Here is a 12,199-nt window from a genome sequence, read left to right as displayed (position 1 = left end):
GTTTGCTAACTCTGGTATCTGCAGTTTCCACCTGAATGTATTCATTCGTGTCCACTGTCTCCAGATGATTCATAAGGATCTTGCGAGCTATGCTCACTTCTGCTGCGCTGTCTAGCATTGTCTGAGCCCATTCTCCGTTCTTCAGCTGTGTCCTCAGTATTCTCGGCATGGTTGATTACTTTAATACTGGCTACCTTCTTTTTTGGAAACTGTAATTTTTTATTTTGATGAGCAGGTTCCTTGTCTTTGGACTTGACGTGCTCTTCCCTGTGTTCTGACCGTCCTCTTCTCTCCGATTTCTGCGAGGAAGTCTGAAAAGATTGAGAGGGACGTGTATCAATATCTTGATATCTATCAGGTTTCTTCAGATTATCCCTATTTCTAAGGTTGTATTTTTTTCTCAGAGGGCTCCCTTTGGGGAGACTTGTGTCCTTGGTCCGGAGATCTTTCTCTCCGCCGAGGAGACCTTCCTCTGGACTGGAATCTTTTTTCTTTAGGAGTGGATTGTTTATTTCCATCCCAGCTCTTTTTTTGAGTGTTTAGATTATTTTTAATAAATATTTTTTCAGGTTTTTCAATGAGTTGGGGTTTTACCGGTTTTCTACCCAAACTATCTCTTCCTAGTTCTTCATAGGATTTTTCTATGATTCCGGCAATTTCAAATGGTTGGTCTGCTATATCTGTCTCTTTCAACCTCTGGCGGATCGCCACATTTGCTGCTTCTCCCTTTATATTTGCTAATAATATTGCCGAGACCTGCTTGAAGTCTTTTAGTAATTTCATACCAAGAGTTAAAGCAGGTTCTGGACCGTATTCATCTTGAATTTGTTTTAGCACATCTGGTATTACTGACATGAATGGAACACCATGTGTTTTTGTGTAAATGGAAGCAAAGACTGTACCCCAAGTGTCACAGTCCTCCACATGTGGTGCGATTCCCATTGGAAGACAGATAGTCAGAATCCTGTGTTTCTCAACCGGGGTGGTATCTGGAAATACCGCCTCTATTTGAGTGATTTTTTGTGCTAACCAGAATGGAATTTGTTCCCGTTTTGCGGGTACTTTACCTAGACAGGACTGTATGTTCTGTGGTGTAATTTTATTTGTGTTCCCCTGGTGAGGGATCAGCTGTGGAATTTTAATAGCTGGTAGGACTGTTGAAGTCCGCATTACATATTGGACTAATTGTCTGTGTATTTTAATTAGTTGTTTTAGCTGTGCTAAAAGATCTGGTGCAGACATTTCTTCAATGTCTGGATGTGGTGTGTATCCGGATAGGACCGGCCACGTTGCTCCTGGTCTACCTAGTGGACCGAGCCTGATGATGTGATTATTATGTTTTAGGGCGCCATCAAACCAGAGCAGGTGCTCTTGGTATTTGAGTGGTATTTCCACCTCCTCGAAAGGAGTGTACTCATTAGGAGGTTCCTCTATTTTGTAGTAGTGGAAGTCCTTTGTTACAGCGTTTGCTGCTGGAAAGTTTATCCATGAATAGAATACCTCTGTCTGCCGATATTCGTGTGCCTCGATTACGAATATGACTGTACCACCTCTCAGTGTCAGCCCATTTTCTATAAGTTTTAAAGTTATAGATTTCCTTATGTTGACCGGGATGAGTATTGCCTCCGGGTCAGTTTGCAGCAGAGTATTGTCAGCTGCTATGAGTTCAGCTGCTATTCTAGCTGTCTCCCTTTCTTCTTCAGTTTCTGACATTCTAATGTCAAGAAGATTTTGTTTATTTGCAGATTAGGTTTCTATGGAAACAAAGATTGGCTGTTTTGTGCCCTGTGCTCGTTAATAGTATTGTAAGCCGGAATATATCGCCGTGAAGAAATGTCCGCTTTCAGTCATGGACTTTCAAAAATAACTAGAACCCACTCAAGACACCCCAATGCGCTAATGGCAGAATATTTCAAAGCCAAAATTGCCCCAAACGGTCTGATTGTCAAGAATTTCCCTAGGATATTCTGGGAAGACGGCCAATTCAAGGTTGAATGGTCCCAGATATCGTGGAAGTGTACACACGATTTATTGATTTTGATAGTGAATACCTCCAAGCGTCTGGCTGATGCCTTGCTAGAAAAGATCTAGGCATTAGAAGCGACACTGAAAAACGCTGTCACTAACCCAGTTTTCAAAACAAAACTGGCAGAAATCAATAAGGAGATCAGTGAACACAAGGATTATTTGATGAAACAAAAGGTCAACAAATTACAAAAGGATATTGACCGTTTTGACAAAGAGAAAGTGTACCCATACCTTAAAAAGGACTATACTCCGTAGGGCACAAGGTACCTCTCTGACTCAAGTAACAACTCTTCGAGAAGAGGGTCTAATAGTGAAAGCAGCTCCAGTGGGGACGAATGGCACCCACGTCAACGACGTGGAGGAAGAGGCGGGAGACGGGGGCAATACCCATTGCCCCTTCCACAAATGCCTTTTTCAGGGCATCCCATGTGGCAGTATCCTCCATTCCCCCATGTCACACCACAATTTGGACCACAGTACCCTCCTCAATTTGCCCCCCATGGTAACCAGCCTTTTTTAGACAGAGGTTGGGGCAGAGGGCGAGGGCGAAAGAGAGGGAACGCAACCGACAAACGGGTGCAGTGGGAGGACACAACACCCCAAGGGATGGACACACGGAGCAAAACAAACAAAAAATGAGCCTTGTAGTTAACCTCTCCTCACACCAATTAACCAATGAAGAGGAGAAGGTCTTACAAAAAGGGCTTGGTTTTGTCCCAACTCCCAGAACCGACTATTTCCATCAAACCGTTGAATTGCAAAAATTCTTCAGGAAAATAATACTGCATGCCTTTTTTGATGGCAAACCACAAGAACCCAATAATGACTCTGGGTTACATAACGCTTCCACCTTTACTCCGCACAGTGGCCTGGTACCGAATGAGGTCCTCACTTTCGAACAAGCAGTCCTAGGAGATATTAACAACTTATCAAACTCCACTACACATAACAATCTGTCAAGGGACGAAAGAAACATTCTAGATACATTATCCAACAACCACTCGCTGACGATCAAACAAGCTGACAAAGGGGATGCAACTGTGATAATGAATACTGTGGACTATGTAACAGAGTGTCAAAGACAACTTGACGATACAAGATACTATAAGGCTATCACACAGAACCCAACAGAACGCCTCACAACGTCCATTGTTAGTATGGTTGAGTCAGCGGTATGTGACGGCTGGTTAAGCAAAAAGGAAGCAGAATTCTTTGTGAAAAAGAACCCTAGGGTTCCGTATTTTTATACGTTGCCCAAAATACATAAAGGAGTAACTCCGGTTCCGGGTCGACCTATTGTTTCAGGCATTGACTCCTTGCTAGAACCTTTATCCAAGTTCTGCGACCATTTCCTAAAGCCCCTGGTGAAGCAAATTCCTTCATACATCCAGGACACAACAGATTTACTACGTCTGTTGCAAGACTATGGTGAGGCCCAATCGATTGACTTCCTCATAACCCTAGATGTTGAGGCCCTCTACACCAACATTCCTCAGAGGGCCTCCCTAGGTGTTATGGAGGCGGAACTCAAAAAAACTGAATGGACATCTGCAACACCCATTACCTTCATCATGGAATGCGCGGAAAAGGTCCTCACTGAGAACTACTTCGAATTCAAAGGCACCTACTACCATCAGACACAGGGAACTTGCATGGGGAGCACAGTAGCCCCTAGTATAGCATGTCTGTACATGTCAAATTTTCAAGAGAATCACATATCTTCAATGACAAACCCCTACCACAGGAATATCAAGCTATGGAAACGTTACAGAGACGATATCCTGATCTTTTGGTCAGGGAATGAGGACTCATACACACAGTTCTTTGAGTGGATCAATAACATCAACCCTTACCTCAGTTTTACAATCACGGCCTCTAATAGTCAGATAGCTTTTCTGGACCTAAAAATAAACATTGAAGGGGGAACCCTCAGTACTACTCTATTTAAGAAAAGCACAGACCGTAACAGTCTGTTACACTATTCTAGTCACCACCCAAAAGCCCTGCGTTCCAACCTACCGTTTGGGCAATTCCTTAGGATCCGACGTAATTGTAGTACAATGGCCAATTACAAAACTGAATCTGCGATCCTATCTAGGAACCTAAGAGAAAGAGGATACCCAACTAGAGACATCAAAAGAAGTATGAAGAGAGCACAGAATAACAACAGGGAGAGCCTGATAGAACCAAAAGAAAGACATCCCCTGACCGCCCAACCCATGACATGTGTGACAACCTTCACACCGGTGTCCAATCAGATAAGAAAAATCGTAAAACATCACTGGCCTATACTTAACACTGGTACCCTGAATATAGACCAACCAAGGTTTGCCTTTAAAAGGTCAAAAAATATCAAAGACATGTTGATCCATACCAGACCGAAAAACACTAATGAACCTAATCGCCAAGTAACACTATGGAATTTGCCACCGGTTACTGGACATTACCCATGCGGTGGCTGTGCAGCGTGCCCTTTCACTAAGAAATACAAAAGTATTGTCCTTTCTGAAACTTTTAAGTGGGAAATGAGAGGACATACAAATTGCAATAGCACCAACTGCATATACCTTATCATATGTCCGTGTAGCCTGTATTACATAGGCATGACAACACGCAATATCAAGACTAGAATCTTTGAACACCGTAGCAACTTCAGGTGTAAGAAAAGCAACACCAAGATGTGTAAACATTTCCTGGAAATGAATCACAACCCAGACTCCCTCCACTGGCTTTGTTCTAGAAGCAAGTCAACAGGTATCCAAGGAAGGGTTATTCTATAAAGAACAGCGTTGGATCCATAGATTATCTTCTGACAGGAATGGTCTAAACGAAGATATACCTTGGGCCAGTCTTTAGGGAAATCAATGAATTCCTTCCGCCTTAATCTGCATACGTAAACTGCACAATGTATTACAAAAGTTAATACTCCTCAAGTTGCCCCAGAGAGGAACCTATAACTCTAAGTATACAGTGCCGTAAATAACAACTGATCTAATTATTCCATTTACCCAAAATGGCCGTAATGTTGCTTTCTAAGACCCACACAAACATCAATTATGTTGTCTTATTATGCCATTATTTATACATAGGCTCATTCAATTATCACAATTTCTTCCAACTTTTGAAGAGACATACGCTAGCGCCCCATATACGCAATACTAAGTACCTTAAGGGTGATCATCCTAACGAATTCACTAGTTCAAGATGGCCGAAATGTTGCCTCCCAGGACCTACAATTCTGTCCATTATGAGATTACAATACGGCACAAGACACTCAAAGTTCCAACCACTAAGTGTAACTCCTTTCTAGTAAATTGTTAAGAAACCTCTAGTGCAAAACACTGGCAATCATAAATGTCAATGTGAGTTGAGGACACAAAAAAAAACGGGTTCATTTACCGACTTTTATACCCGATCCAAGTCCTATTAATATATTTGATTTATGTCTTTCACACACAAAACATCTATTAAACATTTAATTGGTATGATAAATGTATTAGAATATGGAAAGCTTTAGCCACTACAATATGGCCCCCATCGAATGTATCCAATCATAGCCAGGGCTCACGCCTTTTAACCGGAACTCACCCCTCCCACTACCTCCACCCGGTTCCAGCGGCGAAGGGTAGGTGCAGTCAGCGAAGCCCAGGCATTACCAAGTAAGTGGCGTGCATTTAGGTTAATAAACTATTGTAGCCCTCGACTAAGAGTCATTCTCAGTGCGTAGCTTTGAAATAAATCTAGCGTCCCTGCACCACCGTAACTAGATGGCCCTCCCGTTTAAAATAAAATAAAATAAAATACACTCAGAGTTGTTTCCAGCGCCTAGTACCGAAATAGCTTTGATGTCCCTGAACCACCTCATTGCACTTGCAAACCTATGGAAATTGGCTCTCATGCCTAACCGCGGCCACTATTTATCAAGTAAACACCGTGAACTAGAATACCGCACACAGCTGTAACGAACCAAAATACTTCCAATCACAATAAACTGACTGAATGCGGGTTATTGTTCACTGCGATAGTTTCCTGCCGAACATATCCAGCACGAGTATAGGGCACACAACAGTAATGGGTTTACGGCGGACTAACGAGGTATTATCGATGGTAACGTTGTAATTCAACATTAGCCAGCGTTTAAGGCACGAGAAACAGGCACACATACTTGGGGTTTCGTGAGTGGGTTCTAGTTATTTTTGAAAGTCCATGACTGAAGGCGACATTTCTTCACGGCGATATATTCCGCCTTACAATACTATTAACGAGCACAGGGCACAAAACAGCCAAGGGTTCAGCACTGATAAACAAGATATTACCAAAGGTAACGAGGTTATGCAATATCAGTCAACGTTCAAGGCACAAGAAGTAGACATACTTACCAGGGGCCCGTTGAGTGGGACCTAGCTTCACCTCTGACGATTCCGCCTCCATACTCTCCTATCTTAACCTGATATCTCCAGATAGCCTTAGAGCTATAGTCAAGTCCTGGAACACCAGTATTTATGTATACATGTGTAATAAATGTACGAAAGACAATACTTCTACAGTAGATCATAAACACTACCAAGGCATTATATATATGTATGCATGTGTAATAAATGTACAAAAGACAATACGTCTACAGATGATTATAAACACTACCCAGACATTGTATATATGTATACAAAACATAAGGCACTAAGATTTTTCCTCTACTTAGCCTTGTGGTGGAAGAACTCCCTGGAGCTTTACCCGCTGGACACTGTCGTTGTTTGATTGTTTTTAACTTTAGGTGAGTTTTTTTGAATGACTGGCGAGCTATGAATACCGAATTGGTGTTCAGATTTTTATTCTAAAAATTGTATAAATACTCACATGATACACTCACCAAATCTTCACACGTTAGAGGGTTTGTTACACTTGTGCAATGGTGTTGTGACACGCCTGACTTTCACCGGCATGCAAAACGCACAAGTATTACAGTCACTGATGCACCTGTTATCAATCTGTTTGTGATTCGTTCTCCCTCTTCCTTCAACAGGTATTGACAATCACAACTAGAAGAAGGGTAATATAATATTTAGTTCCCCTTTACCCACTAATGTGGTAGCCACAATAGAATAGAAGCACCACACTCCAGGGTATTAGCGTAGACAGTTTTTACAACAGTAGATACCTGCTATTAGTCAACCGGGTCCTGAAGAATCGCTAGACAAATTGCAGAGTAGCGAGAAACATGTTGACCGGACTACACAACAAATTCTAGATGACAGTTGGAAACATCATTTTCCTTTACTCTCCTCTAGAACAATTGCTTTTAACTAAAGCAGTGGCCCTTCTGAATAAAGTATTCCCGGTACCACTAGCTTTATTTTAACTCACAAACATCACGTCTACCCCATTGTTCTGGCCCCACACCCGCACTTCATCTATACGGCTGTTGGAAAAAGATCTCCGCCAAAGAGCCCCTCTATGAGGTGTTGCCCGTTGGGTATTGCACCGCCGACCCAATAAGGAGCAGGCCCAAATGATGAAGCATGACACCTGAAAGGGTGTGTGAGGGCATTAAATCCAACAAAATGGATTCCCAAGGCTACCGCCTGGTTACCTTGCCATAAATCATCTGCATCAGAGACTGTCATTTTATTTTCTTCCTTAGGAACAACACGACAACTTTGTTTAGACATACTACTTGGGCACGTCGTGTCTGGACCTCCTACTCTTCTAGAGTAGCAATAGCCCGTCACTCCTCTCTTTTTGATACCAAAACCCCCAAGAGGTGTCCCATCAGTCTTGTTGTGGTGCTAATGTGCCCAGGTGGCTAATTTCCAAAGCTGAGGACTGAAGGCCTGATTTAGATTTTGGCAGCCAGGTTACTTCATCACTATGGTGACGTATACCCCATCTGCTGAAATATAAATCCCATATAACCTGTGGGACTTATATTTTGGCGGATGGGATATGGGATATCAGTCACTGTTGTGATGGAGTAACCCATCCACAAAGATCTAATTAGGCCCTGAGACAAAATTTGGACAAAAAGTTCTCTGAGAACCAGGAGGAGACCAAGACCAACCTATTTACTTATTAAACATAGGTGCATTGATGGTTGGATTGACTTTGTGGCTTCTCCCGCTACCTTCTTCTCTGCAGCAGCAAATCCATTTCAGTGGCCCATCACCAAAGCTGTATTTGATCTTGTGAAACTGTCTTTGGCTGCAGCCCTCTACCTTGTCCCAATGGAGCTTTTCAACTTCTTTTTCAGTTTCTGAGGCCAAAGGAGGAAATCTTCACTACTGCTTTGAACCAAGGCTATCCGACAGCAAAGCTCCCTCCTCTGACACTTCCTGCAGCACTGCCCCACTGAATTTGACCTTTTCCAACATTTTTCTTCAAGAATTTTTCAAAGTCCGAAGGTAAGCGCTATCTGAAGACAATCCACTTCTTAGATCCGAACCGGGCTCCACTACTGTCAGCCTTAACTTTCCACTTTGAGCCAGTCTCACTCGACTAGATGTCCGCGGATGGCACTTTGATCTCTTAGGTACTCACTTAAAACTTCCAAAATTCATAACTCCGATTCTACTGATTGGATTTCTGTCATTTTTGCGTCAAATAAGTTGTTAAAATTTGCTATGTTTTTCGAAATTGGTTTGGAATTTTTCTTCTGTTGTGTTTTCACTTTATTAATGCATAAATACTTTACAAATTGCCTCGAAGTTACGCCTGGCTGCTTCTTGTGCCAAAGCTACCCAAGATTAAGCATAGGTTAATTTAGTGACCATTTGTGGTTAATCATGCAAGGGATTGTGGCTGTTGATTGACCAGGTCTACTAGCTAGTTTTTAAAGGCAAGGGAATATTAGCCTCAGCACCCTCTTGGCATGGGTTTGGCACAATGGTTCACGATGGCTCTCTTCCTTTCGTGCATCATTACTCTTCCAAAGATATTCAGCTCTCCTCCAGTACTGCATGCCAAAGAGATGGAGGATTTAACAGATTTTACATGTTTTGTGAACTGCTGACATATACGTACAGTGCAATCTAATAAAGGATTTCAGGGAAAACATGCAATATCAGATATGGTTCCTGTCCATTCGGGTGTTCTACATGTGTGCTTTTCACATCCCGAGGAGAGGTGTTTCTTTCCCTAGGGAGCTTTTCATAATGCCATCTCCACATCACATGCGATAATTCATATTACTTGCAAACTCTCTATGGGATGTGGTTGCCATGCCACCTGTCCTTTAACAGGTCACTAAGCAATGAGTTAGTAAGGGCTCTCATCTAGAAATGGGTTACCAGCCACCCGTGCCAAGCAACAGCTTAATATTCCAGCTTTTCCAAGCAACCACTGTATCTAGGCATAAAGACTATACAACCCTGTCTCTCCAAGAAAGAGAAGGAAGGACAATCTACAAGCTGGTTATGCCACAATATTGACTACAGAAATAAATACAGTGCTGTAAAGCTGCACAAAGAACAAAGGAATAATATCGCCAACCAAAATGTTGAGGATTTAACTATATTTGGTAAGTGTATACAGGCATGCTCTAATATCAAGATTCAGCAAAACCCATACCAAAAGGTTAGGAGATTGCAATCAAAAAAAGGCTGTTATAAATTCAATACATCTCACCTTCTAAAAGGCACATGCAACTATTTTCAGTCTAGTGTTAGAAGGTGCAGGGATACAACAAAAACACTTAACATTTTGGAATATTCAATGGGCACTTATGGGTTACATTGAACATTTGAATATCTTTGGGTTGGCAGTTGAGAATTTTTATTCTTATATGAGCGAAATCCATGGGGAAAAAGTCCAGAGTGTTTTTTTTAATGCAGGTCCATCTTTTGTCTGCTTAGGTTACCAAAATCTTCAGTCTCACATTCTCTTCTTTTGTTCCAAGTGTCTGCCTGGCAGATAGGGTCTTGCCTCTACCACCCTGGAGAGAAAAGAGAAAGTTCAGATAAGTCACAGATTATTTTAATTATCTTTTTTTTCCTGTATCTTTTCTCTTTTCCTTACACTAACTATTTTATGTCTCTGTATTATGAAATGAAATGAAATGAAAAGTGATGCTTATATAGTGCAACTGTCACTCTTAAGAGTCTCCGGGCACTGTAAATGACAAGGATCAGTTGTGTAGATGGGGACCTAAATTAGGGCCAGGCAGCAGGCATCAGATGTTCCAAAGATCCATGTCTTTAAAGCCTTTCTAAACTGCCCCTCCTGCTCAATTGCTCTGATTTCCTTTGGCATGGAAAATCCGTTTTGACCCTGAGAAACTAGAGAGTTCTTTATACACTATTCTCTCTGTGATCTTACCTAGGATTGGTAACAGGGATATGGGCTTATATTTAGAGAGATTAGAGGAATCTACATTCGATTTTTTCTTCAGTGGCTACACTGTGGCAAATTTCCGTTCATCCGGTACAATGGCGGTGGATAGTGAAGAATTCACAATATTGTTAATCACCGGATTCACAATAATGATGATACGATGTAGGAGGATCGGGGGGCCTTTATCCAATGGGGAGCCCGATTTACAGGCCAATATCGCCTCCTTGGTCTGGGAAAGTGTGGCAGTTTGAAAGGCTTGAAACAAGGCATGCCCTCTCTATATTCTGGCACCTGTTCCTCAATGTGCTCCGAGAGGCTATGGGTCTCAAAGTTCATTTGAATGGCCTTGATCTTGTCTTCAAAGTATAATGGGGGGATTTCTACATGTAAGCCTTTGGGATCTGTGAAGGATTTTACAATTTTGAAGATTTCTTTTTGATTATGCTTTGCCAGAGTTATTTTATTATGGGAGTATTCTTTTTCTGCTAATTTAATAGCTGCATGGTATCGTTTCCTGAAGGTTTTAAAGGCCTGGAAGTTGGATACTTCATATCCCTTTCTCCATCTGCGTTCTAGCTGTTTACAATGCTGATGAAGTCCCTCCAATTCTTTTGAAAACCAAGGATCATTATGATTTTTCCAGTTATTCATTCTGACCGTGTGCTCAATTGGAGCTAATTCTTCACCTATAGACATGATCCAACTATGGAACCGGCGAGAGTCCTCTCCTGGTTCCCCCATAAGTATTGGAACCGTGTCTTGGGCGATTGATGCTAAGGAAGGATTAGTGGCTAATAGATGCCATTTCCGCCTTGGTACCCTTATGTTATTCTTCGTAGCCACACAATCCTTGTTAGGGATTGGAAAGGCTAATGGAATAAAACAGTGGTCAGACCAGACCTGTGGAATTGGATGTCCAGTCTGGAGTGAGATGAGGTTGGTACAGACAGCATCCAAGTATGTCCTGCTCTATGTGTTGGTCCCTGGACCACTTATTTGATGCCCAGCAAAGTGACCGTTTCCAGGAAGGATGTAACCCCTGGACTGTCACTGCTTTCCAGATACAGATTGACACCTCCAAGCAGTGAGAAAATTGAGTATCTAAGCAATGCTTCACTGAAAGCATCCCCTAATGAGTCCAAGAAGGAATTACTCTTGCCTGGGGGTGATGTATTAAGGCCCCAGAGAAGGAGAAGGAATTATTAATAGCACAGCAAAAGCCGATGTTTTCTGCTCCTCTGAGCCCTTGTAAAGTGAAAGTTTTCTATTGTTTGGTCTCTCTATGTAAGATGGCTACTCCCCCTCCCCTACTGTCTTCTCTGTCTTTTCTACATATGGTGAAGTTGGGCGACAGAGCAACCGCAATTACCGGGTTAGAGTCTTCTTTCGGCCAGGATTCAGTAACGCATAAGAAGTCTAGATCGTTATCCATGATCAGTTCTTTAATATCAAAGGCATGTCTACTTAAAGATTGTGAATTGATTAGACCCCCCTAATTATCATCCTTGGGTTTCCAGAATCAGATAATGGGTCTCTTAGCTTTCAGGGGACCATTAGTTTTACCCTCAGTGAGTTGGGTTTTCCTTAAAAGGAATTTTCATAAATCACAAAAATAAAACTAAGTAAAAACTAATGACTAAATTGGGTACCACTTCTTTAGTGAAGGTCACCTGTTTTATATTGTTTCATTTTCAAGCTCTCATGAGCTGTGTAGGGCTCAAAGTAGCTGCATCCTGCCTTCTCATGAGCAGCTTTTGCCCCAGGGAGGTAGAAATCAACCTCTTTGGGTGGTGGGCTGTTTCCATAGTTTTGGATTCTCTTCGCCCTGTATGTACAACTTTATACAGGG

The sequence above is a fragment of the Lissotriton helveticus genome, chromosome 2_1 (genome assembly GCF_964261635.1).
Source record: "Lissotriton helveticus chromosome 2_1, aLisHel1.1, whole genome shotgun sequence".
Lineage (NCBI taxonomy): Eukaryota > Metazoa > Chordata > Amphibia > Caudata > Salamandridae > Lissotriton > Lissotriton helveticus.
The sequence above is the reverse complement of the archived record's forward strand: the minus strand, read 5'-3'. Positions refer to the sequence as shown.